General features: G+C 43.1%; 1 protein-coding gene and 1 non-coding gene across 5 annotated transcripts in view; one reads left to right on the forward strand and one right to left on the reverse strand.

Annotated features, from left to right (window-relative positions):
- Positions 1 to 12,998, reverse strand: part of Rnf157 (ring finger protein 157) — a 77,506-nt gene that overhangs the window by 36,906 nt on the left and 27,602 nt on the right. The gene's annotated exons all lie outside the window — the stretch shown is intronic.
- Positions 6,711 to 6,817, forward strand: LOC131918204 (U6 spliceosomal RNA). The gene has a single exon (XR_009380929.1). It is a non-coding gene; the product is annotated as a U6 spliceosomal RNA (small nuclear RNA).

The raw sequence follows: 12,998 nt of genomic DNA on the forward strand, positions 1-12,998 counted from the left end.
TCTGTCTTGGAAACAAGCAAGCAAGCAAGCAACAAAACCAATATGCTACAACCCAGCTTGGTGGTATACCCCTGTAATCCCAGCACTTGGGAGGTGGAGGCAGAGGATCAGGAGTTCAAGGCTACAGAGTAAGCTAAAGACCAACCTGGGCTATATCAGACTTATGGGGGGGGGGCGGGGGAACGGGACAAAGTATGTTTGTTACTGTGCTCTGCCCCTTAGAGTATACTGGTCTTTAATATATTAGTTAAATAATTCTTTTTTTTTAATTAATTTATTTATTATGTATACAGTGTTCTGCTTGCGTATATCCCCAGGCCAGAAGAGGGAGCCAGATCTCATTACAGATGGTTGTGAGCCACCATGTGGTTGCTGGGAATTGAACTCAGGACCTCTGGAAGAACAGCCAGTGCTCTTAACCTCTGAGCCATCTCTCCAGCCCCTAGTTAAATAATTCTTAAAAATAATGGTCCATTTTTATTTGATGCCTGATTTTCCTCTGCTTTCTCTACTTCTAATCCCTTGGCTATGGATGCCCCCAGAGCGTCCCAGGACTACTTTTGGACTGATGATGCTTTAGAATGTTCTTCCACTGGTTTCAGGGGAGAGAGAACAGTTTAGTCTCCACTTGAAAACTGTGATGTAAATATGGACTGCCTATTAAACCAGCCATGTCCCCGAGACAGACTACCACGCTTGCTGCAGCCAGGAATACTGTGTTCTGAATCAACTGCAATAAACTCCCTTTGCACTTATGTTCTGCCAGTCTTAACAGCAGTTTAGGAGGATGTAGTCACAAAACCAACAAGATGCAAAAACTTCCTTTTCACTCAAAACCATCAAGGTGACCCCAAGTGTCACAGGATGACTTTAAACAAAAACACTGTGTTTGGATTTAGCTATCTAAGACATTCACCCAAGAAAGCACTCTCTACTGCCCACTTTCTACCCTGCAGGGTCTCCTGAAAGTAAGCACGCAGGACCAATGTTACCGCTGTATGACATCACACCTAATGCTAACTTTCTAAAATGTTTAATTAAGCAATTATTGCTGTGGATATCGCTATATGTAAATAAACTCTGATTGGCCAATAGCCAGACAGGAAGTATAGGCGGGACTAACAGAGAAGAGAATTGAGGGAACAGGAAGGGAAGAGAGAGACTGCCTGGAGCTGCCGCCAGGACAAGGAAGATGTAAGGTACCAGTAAGCCATGAGCCATGTGGCAAAGTAAAGATTAATAGAAATGGGCTAAATATAAGAGGGAGAGCTAGACAATGATAGGCCTGAGCTAATGGCCAAGCAGTTTAAATAATGTAAGAGTTTGTGTGTTTATTTTATAAGTGGGCTCTGGGACTGGCGGGACTTGGTGGCGGGAGCTGGAGAAAAATTCTCCAGCTACAAATGGCGTCCAATGTGGTGGCAAGAGTTTCCACCTAAAAACTTAGAAAAAAGATTCTAAAACGGAGCTAAAAACAGCTTCCTAATTGTCTCTCTCAAATAAGCGGCAGCTGCCGGTTTGAGCTACTGGCGGGTTCCTAGCGTGCACTCTCGACCTGCAGTATGGTGGGAATGAGGCCTCTGCAAGTAGCACATTAAACTGTGTGGTGGATTTAGCCTTTGCTAGTACAAAACAAAAAAAGAGGTTTCTGGGCTACACGCTACTTTGGTAAAAGTGTAGACCCACTATTTCTGAGAGTTACGGCTCCCAGAGCTGGCGGAAAGCGGACCACCGCCATGTTGGGAAGCTGAAGTGGGCGGAGCCAGCAGCCACAGCGCCAGCGCTGTTTCAGGCTTAGAAGGCTGCAGTTTAAAAGGAATAGGCTCAAGCTAATATAAAAAAATAAGCCACGTAAAGATGACTACCACACAGAGAATCTGGATTATGTTCTCTTTGATATTCGTAACTGCAGAAAAACATTTGATTGTAAAAGCTGTTGAGTTATGCCAAAATGTATATTTTAAAGGTACCTTGACTTCAAAATTTGGATATAAGGATATGTTGCTTTGGAAAAGAGTCTCTGCTCTTGTTTCCACAGAAAGCCAGAGACTATGGATTTGTTCCAGATTAAGATACATCAGGTTTGACCAGCCAAGACCCCCTGAAAGGTCTCCAATGACACCATGGCCCAGATGATTCAACATCCAGAATGGTTTCAAGTCAACTGGCTCAGATATACAGCCTCACGGACTACTCCATGATCCTAAAATTTTCTTTCTGTCTCCAGAAGATACAGCGCCCCCCTCCAGCAGGAAGTAGTAAGAGAAGCTACGCCCAAATTCCCAAATATACCAAGCTGGCTTTAGAGATGGAATTGGCTCACTCCCCCTCTAAACCCAGACATATTGCTCAAAAAAAAAAAAATGGTTAAGAGATTCTTGTGTCCCAAATCAGAAGAGCCCTCTGGTGTGGGACAGAGAAAAAACAATATTTTTATTTAAATCAGGTTGATTATAAATACAATCTCTTTCTAAAACAAAAAGGGGGATAGTTTAGATATGATAGGATGAAAGGGTAGATTAATGAACCTACTTTTAAAGAGTAACAACTTGTTTAAAATGTTTTACATTGCTATAGATTTTAGTTTATTGATACAAATTTAAACTTAATTTTGTTATACCGTATATATATTTCTATTCTTGTTTGAGGTATTATGTTTATGTAACTCATTTAAAATTGTAATGGATAATTAAAAAATAGATTAATAGTTAGTCATCTATGATAATATTTGTAGCCATGTTAGTTAAGTCTTCTAGGTATACATCGATATATTTCAGATAGATAGGTAGTCTTCAAACACTTCAAAGACCTACAGAATATGGCATTTAAAATGTTTTAAAAGTTTAGACTTTTTGGACAGTGAGACATGTCTGCTCCTGACAGCACCGATTTACTTCAGAGAGGAGGATGGGCATCGAAGACACTCCATATGGAGTTTATCTTCACCTTGACAAAAATAGCCATTTGGGCAAGAAACTGTTCTTGCCTGGACTGCTTGATCAACTGGACATGCAGGACCCATAGAAAGGTGACCACTGAACTTTGCTTGACAAAACGGTCCTTCAGGTTCCTGCTTTGCAGAGAAAACTGCCAGACATTCTACAAGACACAGAAAAAAGTGAATAAGAGACTCTAGGCCTGTGGGCTGAAGACAGATGCCCCAACTTTACAAGAAAACTTTGCATGACTGTCCAGGCTCAGCTGTCTCTGTCTACCCTGCAAGACTCCCAAAAGTTGCTTGCATCCTTCTCCCATTTCTCAGGCAGTGTTATATCCTTCTGAGGTCTTTGATGTGGTTAAAGACTAGATACTTACAATTTTCCTTAGTTATAATAAAAGATAAGTTAGATATAAAACCTTAAACTCACAAATATAAGATAGATAGGATCTCTTCTTTAATATTGTATCTGTAATTCTTGCTTGATAATTGTTTTGTTATATGTAATTTTACTATGTTAAAGTTAAAACCTTCCTTTTTAAAAAAAAAAAAGGAAAGGGGAAGTGCTGTGGATATCGCTATATGTAAATAAACTCTGATTGGCCAATAGCCAGACAGGAAGTATAGGCGGGACTAACAGAGAAGAGAATTGAGGGAACAGGAAGGGAAGAGAGAGACTGCCTGGAGCTGCCGCCAGGACAAGGAAGATGTAAGGTACCAGTAAGCCATGAGCCATGTGGCAAAGTAAAGATTAATAGAAATGGGCTAAATATAAGAGGGAGAGCTAGACAATGATAGGCCTGAGCTAATGGCCAAGCAGTTTAAATAATGTAAGAGTTTGTGTGTTTATTTTATAAGTGGGCTCTGGGACTGGCGGGACTTGGTGGCGGGAGCTGGAGAAAAATTCTCCAGCTACAAATTATCCAATTAAGCAATTCTCTGTTAACATAATAGGTAACAAGAATGTGAAAACAGCCAATCTCAGAGCAAGGCAAACAAAATCATGCACATCTTGCTTAATGACATCCAGGGGAGGTTTCTCTTTCTTCTTAGCATCTGGGTTTTGACTTAGCAGCACTCTGACTCTACAGAGCTATGGGAACTGCTTATGACAAATAAAACTCTGATTCCAGGTCCCTGTGAGAAGACACCTCCCCCTCAGCAGACTGAAACACTACCCAGTTGTACTGCGATTCTAAGATTGCCCTGCAGGAGACAGGCTACTTTAGTTACAAAGGCTTCTTGACTAAGACCAACTAATTTTAGGTGGAGATAAAATGTGGAAAGCAGACACAGTCATCTCTTCCTTCCAGTGACTGGTAAATAATGACTAATGGTCAGAACCACTTCTTTCAGACAAGCTACCCTTCCTCCACACACACTTCCTGACTCTCATAGTAACACAGCTCACAAACAAAAATCTACTTTCAAAGAGGCAATTCTGAAATGCCTGACATTGTACATGAAGCATATGCTTAGAGAGGCAAATACCAGGGCCAGCTGAGATAGGATTTTAAAATAGTGTACACACACACACACACACACACACACACACACACACACACGAAGATATCCTGAAGTTCCTAGGATATAAATCTCATCTTTGGCTGTAGAAAAGAGAAGTACTATGAAATCAGAAATAGTTAATTCTGTAAGCCAATTATGTGTAGGATCCCAGCTACTGTGGCTGGCCTGTGCATCTGGAGATGTAGCCATTGGAAGAAAGCCATTACTAAATCATTAACTATGAGACTGCATTTTCTCTAGCTGGTCCTGAAATAAAGATATCCTGTAGTAGGTAGCCATTCCAGCTTTGGTCTGGAAGTTCCAACCCCCACTGAGGCTTCGGTAACTGTCACGCCTACAAGGCGGGGCCCAGAGAGGACCCTGAAGACCCGAGATCTGGATGTGCCTGGCTCTTGGTTCCTGGACCCTGGACGCTGGAGGTAGACCGAGCAGAGTTCTCCAGAGAACACCGCCGGACTGCGCCACACCTTTCCCAGACCCTGTAGCCTATCCCTTCACTTGTAAGTTACCCCACAAAATAAACCTCCCTTTCAACTATGTGGAGTGGCCTTAATAATTTCACCAATAATATCCTATTAAGGAGAACAAATGGTATAAAATAAAAAAGTCACAGTGTATGTCTCCTAATTTTACTTTCCAAGCTATTAAAATAAAGATGTGGGGGAACTGATAAACATCTACTCTGAAGCTAATTTAACAAGGTGTTATTGGTTTCATCTTGTCCTGCAAAGCTCCCAAGTGTTGAAAGTCCTGACTGCCCTTCAGACATCCCCCAAGAGCAATGAACAGCCAAGGTTAAATCAACCAGCTGAATTATTTTCTTTGGCTTTTGTTGTTGTTGTTTTTTCTTTTTTCTTTCTTTCTTTTTTTTTTTTAAGGTTTATTTATTATGTATACAGTGTTCCGTCTGCATGCCAGAAGAGGGCGCCAGATCTCATTACAGATGGTTGTGAGCTACCACATGGTTGCTGGGAATTGAACTCATGATCTCTGGAAGAGCAGCTAGTCCTCTTAACTGCTGAGGCATCTCTCCAGCCCTGCTGTTGTTTTTTCAAAATAGGGTTTCTCTATGTAGCCCTGGCTGTCCTGAAATTCGCTATGTAGTCCAAGCTGGCCTTGAACTCACAGAGATCCATCTACCCCTGCCTCCCAAGTGCTAGGAACAAAGGCATGTGCCACCACCGCCCGGCTTTTCTTTGGTTTTTATAAAAGTCTAAGATGGTTTAAGTCATGTACACTGAAACCTAGTAGCTACAATTGTTATGTTCTAGATGGTCAAAGTCAGAGACAAAAATTCAGACCTCACAATATATAAAGTTCAGGATATGTGGGCTTCTCCCTCACCCTGGGGTCTATCGTCTTCTTTCCTGAGCACTCTGGATTTCTTTGTATTAATCACCTCTCAAGCCACCCTTACGAGTCCCCCCAACTCCTTGAGCCATATCCTTCAATACCACCAATTCTTTTTTGGGTAAGCTTTTTTCCATGGTTCTGCTTCTTTTGACTTATTCCTTGCATGCCACCAGGGTCCTGGGCTTTAGCTGGGCATGATGGTTCATGCCTGTAATCTCAGTACTTCAGAAACAGTTTGAGACTAGCCTGATCTAATTAAGGAGACCTTGTCAACAGACAGACAATCGGACAGATAAAGGGCTATACTCCACATTTAAGCAAGGTGTAAAGCAACGATAGTACAACAGGTAATTTTTTTTTTTTTAAAGATTTATTTATTTATTTTGTATACAGCATGTATGACCAGAAGAGGGCACCAGATCTCATTACAGGTGGTTGTGAGCCACCATGTGGTTGCTGGGAGTTGAACTCAGGACCTCTGGAAGAGCAGTCAGTGCTCTTAACCTCTGAGCCATCTCTCCAGCCCCCAGGTAATTTTTTAAGAAGCAGGTCATGGGCCAGCAAGATGGCTCTGTGGGTGACAGCACTCGCTGCCAAGCCTGACAGCTGGAGTTCCATCCCAAGTACTCGAACAAGTGGGAAGAGGAAACCAACTCCTGTAAGCTACCCTCTGACCTCCATGTGAGTGTTGTAGCACGTGGATCCCCCAATCTCACCACACACACCACAAACACACATAAAAAAAATCCCCAATAAGTAAATGTAATAAGAAGTAATTCATACCACTTATTTCCCAACATAGGTAGCATAGCTTTAGTGTATCGTTTTTAGCCTGGCCTTTTGTACAAAGGCTCTTCTATGCTAGGTAACAATCTGTAAAAAACACACAGCGGTGCTCACTTCGGCAGCATATAGACTAAAATCGGAACGATACAGAGAAGATTAGCATGGCCCCTGCGCAAGGATGACACACAAATTCGTGAAGCGTTCCATATTTAAACACACACAGACACACACACAAACCCACACAGCTCCATAATTAAGCAGAAGTCAAAAGTTCAGCAAGAGGATTAACTGACTGGCCTCTAATAAACTAGGAAAAGGAGGTGATTTACAGTAGATTAACCTCTACTGTCTGGACCAAGTGATCAAGATTGATCAGTAGTGGGTCAGGAATACTGTGTACCTTTGAAGTAATGTAATAAGAAGGACATCACAGCATTCTTCAAAATCTGCAACCCTGCAGGTATGGTGGCACACACCTTTAGTGCTGGTGCTCAGGAGGCTGAGGAGGCCTGATCTCTGTGAGTTCAAGGCCAGCTTGGTCTACATAGTGAAACCCCATCTAAAAAAAAATTAAAATTAAAAATCTGTAACCTTGAAACAGTTCACAGGAAAACAAGATCTACCATTAGAAGGTGTGTGTGTAGACGAGTTGCTTTACCCTACCAGGGCTCCATTTCCTTATGAATAAAACATATAGTAAGAAGTTACCTGATAATTTATGGGATTAAAGTTTGTATTAATCAAGAAGGGGCCAATGAGAAGGCTCAGTGGGTAAAGTCATCAGATACAAACCTGATGACCTAGGACCCACATGGAAGGAGAGTACTCCCGAAGGCAGTCCTCTAACGTCTTCGTGCATATGTAATGCATTGTGTGCACATGAAGTAAATGAATACATTTATTTTAAAATTATAAAAAAAAAAAAACCAGCCAGGCGGTGGTGGCACACGCCTTTAATCCCAGCACTTGGGAGGCAGAGACAGGCAGATAGATCTCTGAGTTCAAGGCCAGCCTGGGCTACAGAGTGAGATCCAGGACAGGCACCAAAACTACACAGAGAAACCCTGTCTCAAAAAAAAAAAAAACCCAAAACAGAACAAAAAAGCCACTTAAAAGTTTTCCCAATTGAGCTGGGCAGTGGTGGCGCACGCCTTTAATCCCAGCACTCGGGAGGCAGAGCCAGGCGGATCTCTGTGAGTTCGAGGCCAGCCTGGGCTACCAAGTGAGTCCCAGGAAAGTCGCAAAGCTACACAGAGAAACCCTGCCTCGAAAAACCAAAAAAAAAAAAGTTTTCCCAATTGGATGTAACTGGGAGTGGAGGGCGATGTCTGCTAATTAATGTCAGATGAGGAAAAACACAATCTCAGTTTGCAGTGTACACCATTTGCTGTGTTTTTTTCATACAGTGAACAACAACTTTGCTGTAAAGTAAACAAAAATTCACAAATATATATATTCTTTCTTTCTTTCCTAAGACAGGTTTTCTCTGGGTAGCCTTGGCTGTCCTGGAACTTGCTCTGTAGACCAGGCTGGCCTCTAACTCAGAGATCTACCTGTCTCTGCCTCCCAAGTGCTGGGATTAAAGGCATGGGCCACCACTGCCTGGCTCACAAAAATACTAAGGGGCTGGAGAGATGGCTCAGCAGTTAAGAGTCCTTGATGCTCTTGCAGAGAACCAGGGTTCAGTCCCCAGCACCAGCATGGTGGCTCCCATCTGCCTATAACTCCAGTCCCAGAGGGTCTGCACCCTCTTCAGGCTTCAATGGTCTCTTGCACACAAGTGATGCACTTAAACTTATACAGGCAAACACAGGTACACAAGAACAAATTAATTAATCTTTAAAAATTATAGTAAGTAGAACATATGGCTCAATACAGTTAATTCATGTATTAGTTCTGCCCTCTAAGGAAAAAAAGTATATAACTAATTTCTGTATAATCAATGCTCCTATTTCATTTGCCCATGGACAGGCAGGCCTGAGCTAGAGAATAAAGTAAGTAAGTCCCTTAGGGATACTATTTAAATGTTACCTGTTAGACTTTTTGGCCCAGAAGCCTTAGCTTTTATAGCCTTTAGTAGAACTGTTTTATTAAAATTTACTATATCTGCTGGGCAGTGGTGGTGTATGTCTTTAATCCCAGCACTTGGAAGGCAGAGGCAGGGGGATCTCACTGAGTTCGAGGCCAGCCTGGTCTACAAAGTGAGTTCCAGGACAGCCAGGACTGTTTCACAGAGAAAATCTTTCTTAAAAAAACCAAAAAAGAAAAAGAAAAATTGCTGGGTGTGGTGGCACATATAATCCCAGCATTCAGAAGGCAGAGGCAGAGGGATCACAAGTTCAAAGTCTGAGTGGTACCCAAAAAAAGAAAAAGAAAAAAAAGGCAGAAAAATTAACCACAATTTTCTTTGAAATATAACACCAGTAAGCACAGTTTCCCGTAAGGGACCACAACGGCACCAGGAAACGGGTGAGAGTGTACTCGTTTCAGATGTTTCAGAGACATTTCTAGGAAATTCCTCACCCAGATGTTTCAGAGCTTGTCTGCTGAACACCACAGCAGCTCTCTGCCCTCCGCAGCTCTTCCCAGGCAGAGAGACGCACACCACACAATGTCTTTCCCCACACTTGTGTAAGAGTGTCTACACTTGAGTTAGTTTCCACCTTCCCCTGTGCACCACAGCTCTGTGTGTGTGTGTGTGTGTGTGTGTGTGTGTGTGTGTGTGTGTGTGTTTGTGTGTGTGAGTGACAGTATAAGCTTTAGGGGAAAACCCGCTTCGAGCTCACTTCTGTCCCACCGTGTGATGAGATCAGCACATGCAGAAATACATGCTGGAGGAATGACTGTGTTAGTGACAAGATCTTCAGAAGAGTACTGTATGTGCCCAGCGTGACTCACTAAACTGTGAACACTTGCCTCTCAGACTAAAGGGCACATGTGCACAATTAACATTCACAAAATAACTGAAGTGAAAAAAGGTTACCAGGCAGTTTTATTTGTTTTTGTGACAAGGTCTTGCTATGCAGCCTGGCTGGCCTCAAACTCACTCCATAGACCAAGCTGGTCTTGAACTTGGAGCAACCCTCCCACCTCTGTCTCTTCAGTTCTGAGTGTGCCACAGTACTGGACCTGTGGAACAATATTTATTGAGTTTATTTGGTACTTAATATTTAAGCTAAGTGATTTAAAAGTCCAAGTGTGACACCAGAAGTCAGAAGATCAGGACCTGGCCTCTGTTCTCTCACTGACTTGATAGAGGACACTCCAGACAAGCCACTATAAATGTCTCTGGACATCAGTGTCCCCATCTGTACAACAAAATTCACAGTCCTGTCTATCTTACAGGGAGACTGAGATCAAGTAAAAAATTGCTGTGAGAAGTGTGCCACAGAAATAGAGGCTCTCATCAGTGACCAACGGTGATGACTCGGAATGCCTGCTTTTTTGTTTTTTCTCTTTCATAATGCCACTCTGAGGGTGCCTGCACCCATGTGCAAATACACACACACACACACTTAAAAAATATCAAAAAATAAATCTTAAAAAAATATGCAAATGAAATAAAGGCAATTAAATAAAATATAAGCAATTAAATAGTTCTTATCTATAAATCCAGAGTACTTGGAGTAAATGCAATTAGAATGTCCTTTACTTTGCTGTAATCCTGGAGAGACTATAGGTTTTCCCCAAAATGTTGGAGTTTAGCCTCTGGGGCTGAGAAGCAAATTTCCAACAGAGATATAAATTCCAATACTTGTCAAGTGTCAGGCCTTGAATCCCAGCACTCAGGAGTCTGAGGCAGGAAGACTGTGAGTCCAGGTTAGCCAGGACTACATTGTAAGAGACTATTTCAAAAGAGAGAGAGGAAAGATACTGTCTTAGTTGGGATTCCTAGTACTGTGATAAAACCATGACCAAAAGAACTTGGAGAGGAAAAGGTTTATTTCATCTCACAACTGTCAGATTGAGGGAAGTCATGTGATGGGGCATTTTCTCAATAGAGGTTCTGCTCCGGAGATAACTCCAGCTTGTGTCAAGTGAGAAACAAACAAAAAATAAAACCAAGATTTCCAAACCCCCACCAACCCTGAGTCACCCTTCCCGCCTGTCCCCCAGGCACTGGCAGCCCTGGGTCTGTTTCCTATCCTCATAGGTTTGGCTCTCTGCAGATGACAAAACACATTCCTTCCAATGTTTAAATAAAACAGCCAAAGGCCCCATTTGCTGGGCACAGAGCACTGTACATTAAGCTGCTAGGGGTACATTAGGAGAAGCAAGAGAGCCAGCGCCTAATGGGTGAGAAGGCAGAGAATTCCCTACAGCCTAGGACAGCTCTGCAGGCCCCACTGAAAGCAGGACTCTTTCAGTGAGATGTGAAGCCACAGAAATCCAAAGACAAAAGTCTTCACAGGTTGTCCTATACAGATAGCCTGGTGTCTTCTTCCATGGTGGTACACTTGACACGGTTAAGTTTCCTGTCCTTTTAGATGAACTTTGGCACCAAAAAAAGAACCACAAATGTGGTGTGCATCCGTAATCCTAGTCCTAGGGAGGTTAAGGCAAATCAACAGATGAAGATAAGCCTTAATTACAAGAGATCCTTTCTTAAAAAAAAAAAAAAAAAAAAAAAACTTAGGCCGGGCGGTGGTGGCGCACGTCTTTAATCCCAGCACTCGGGAGGCAGAGGCAGGCAGATCCCTGTGAGTTCGAGGCCAGCCTGGGCTACAGAGTGAGTCCCAGGAAAGGCGCAAAGCTACACAGAGAAACCCTGTCTTGAAAAACCCCAAAAAACAAAACAAAAAAAACAAACAAAAAAAAAAAAACTTGAAGAAAACATCAAACATCAATTACTGTAACTAGCTACAAGTTAATGAAGATTAAGTTCCTATTTATTTATTTATTTATTTCTGAGCAGAGTCTCTCTACACAGCCTTGGATGTCCTAGAACTTACTCTGTAGACCAGGCTGGCCTCGAACTTGCAAAGATCCACCTGCCTCTGCCTCCCTAGTCCTAGGGTTAAAGGCGTGCACCACACCTAGCCTCAGAATGAATTCCTGCCACCCTAAGAAGCCTGAGTTTCGGGGGAACACTCTCCCCTGTGGGGTCTGGTGTGATGCTACACTGCCTTATTTTGCAGCTAGTGAAATATTCCATCGTCTCACCACACCCCGCACAGCTCTGGGCTAGCACCAATGGCGGCTCAGAAAGCATGACAATGTGGAAGAGGGACGGAGAAGCAGCTGTGACAAGACTGAACAGGGTGAACCCCACGTCACTTTCTATTAGTAACATTGTAACAAAAAATGACACTGCCGCTGTTAAACATTTGGGGTTTTTTTTGTTTTTTGTTTTGTTTTTCGAGACAGGGTTTCTCTGTGTAGCTTTGCGCCTTTCCTGGGACTCACTTGGTAGCCCAGGCTGGCCTCGAACTCACAGAGATCCGCCTGGCTCTGCCTCCCGAGTGCTGGGATTAAAGGCGTGCGCCACCACCGCCCGGCTGCTGTTAAACATTTTAAACAGAATCTTTTAGAAAGAAACTCCTTGTCCTGTAGTTTGGAAGCCTGAACTATACTGTTTATTCAATTCCCCAATGAAGGCAACAAACTACTTATGTATAGTTTACATTTTAAACTAGATGTATGTGGGGTTAACTCTCATTCTTGAAGTGTAGCTTGGAGAGCTGGTCGAAACTGTGAAGTCAAGCAGTGCTTCTCGGCTCCGACCACACAGATCTGAAACTTGAACTGCGCGTGAACGCCTTCAGTCACCACAGCAGCACACGTGTGTGTGCTGAAGGGCAGTACAGGGATTAAAAATGCCTAGGAAGCTGGGCGCCGGTGGCCTACGCCTTTAATCTCAGCACTCAGGAGGCAGAGCCAGGCGGATCTCTGTGAGTTCGAGGCCAGCCTGGTCTACAGAACGAGATCCAGGACAGGCACCAAAACTACACAGAGAAACCCTGTCTCAAAAACAAAAACAAAAACAAACAAACAAACGAAAACCTGCCTAGGAAGAATCAACCCATGAGGGAGTGGGGTGGGGGACTGGGAGAAGAAATGACTAAGTAAGACTCTAGATGGCAGAAACTAGCTGCAGTCAGATCAGAAGTTGCCTGGACATGATGGTGGGAGACTTGAATCCCAGCACTTAGGAGTCTAAGGCAGGAGAGGAGCACCAAGCTTAAAGCCAGCCAGGTCTGTATATGAAGACTGTCTCAGAACAAAACAAAACAGCAGAGGTTCCTGCAGATGGGATTTTGGAGGTGGATTACCCAGCAGATAGTGAAGATGATCCACTGTGGGGCATGGGTAGATAGATGGTCCCTGGCATTCTGTGAATTTTTCTGCAAGGTGAAGGGAGACAGAGGCCATGTGACCGTTTAATGCACTCGCT

Source organism: Peromyscus eremicus, chromosome 8a, assembly GCF_949786415.1.
Source record: "Peromyscus eremicus chromosome 8a, PerEre_H2_v1, whole genome shotgun sequence".
NCBI classification, from domain to species: domain Eukaryota; kingdom Metazoa; phylum Chordata; class Mammalia; order Rodentia; family Cricetidae; genus Peromyscus; species Peromyscus eremicus.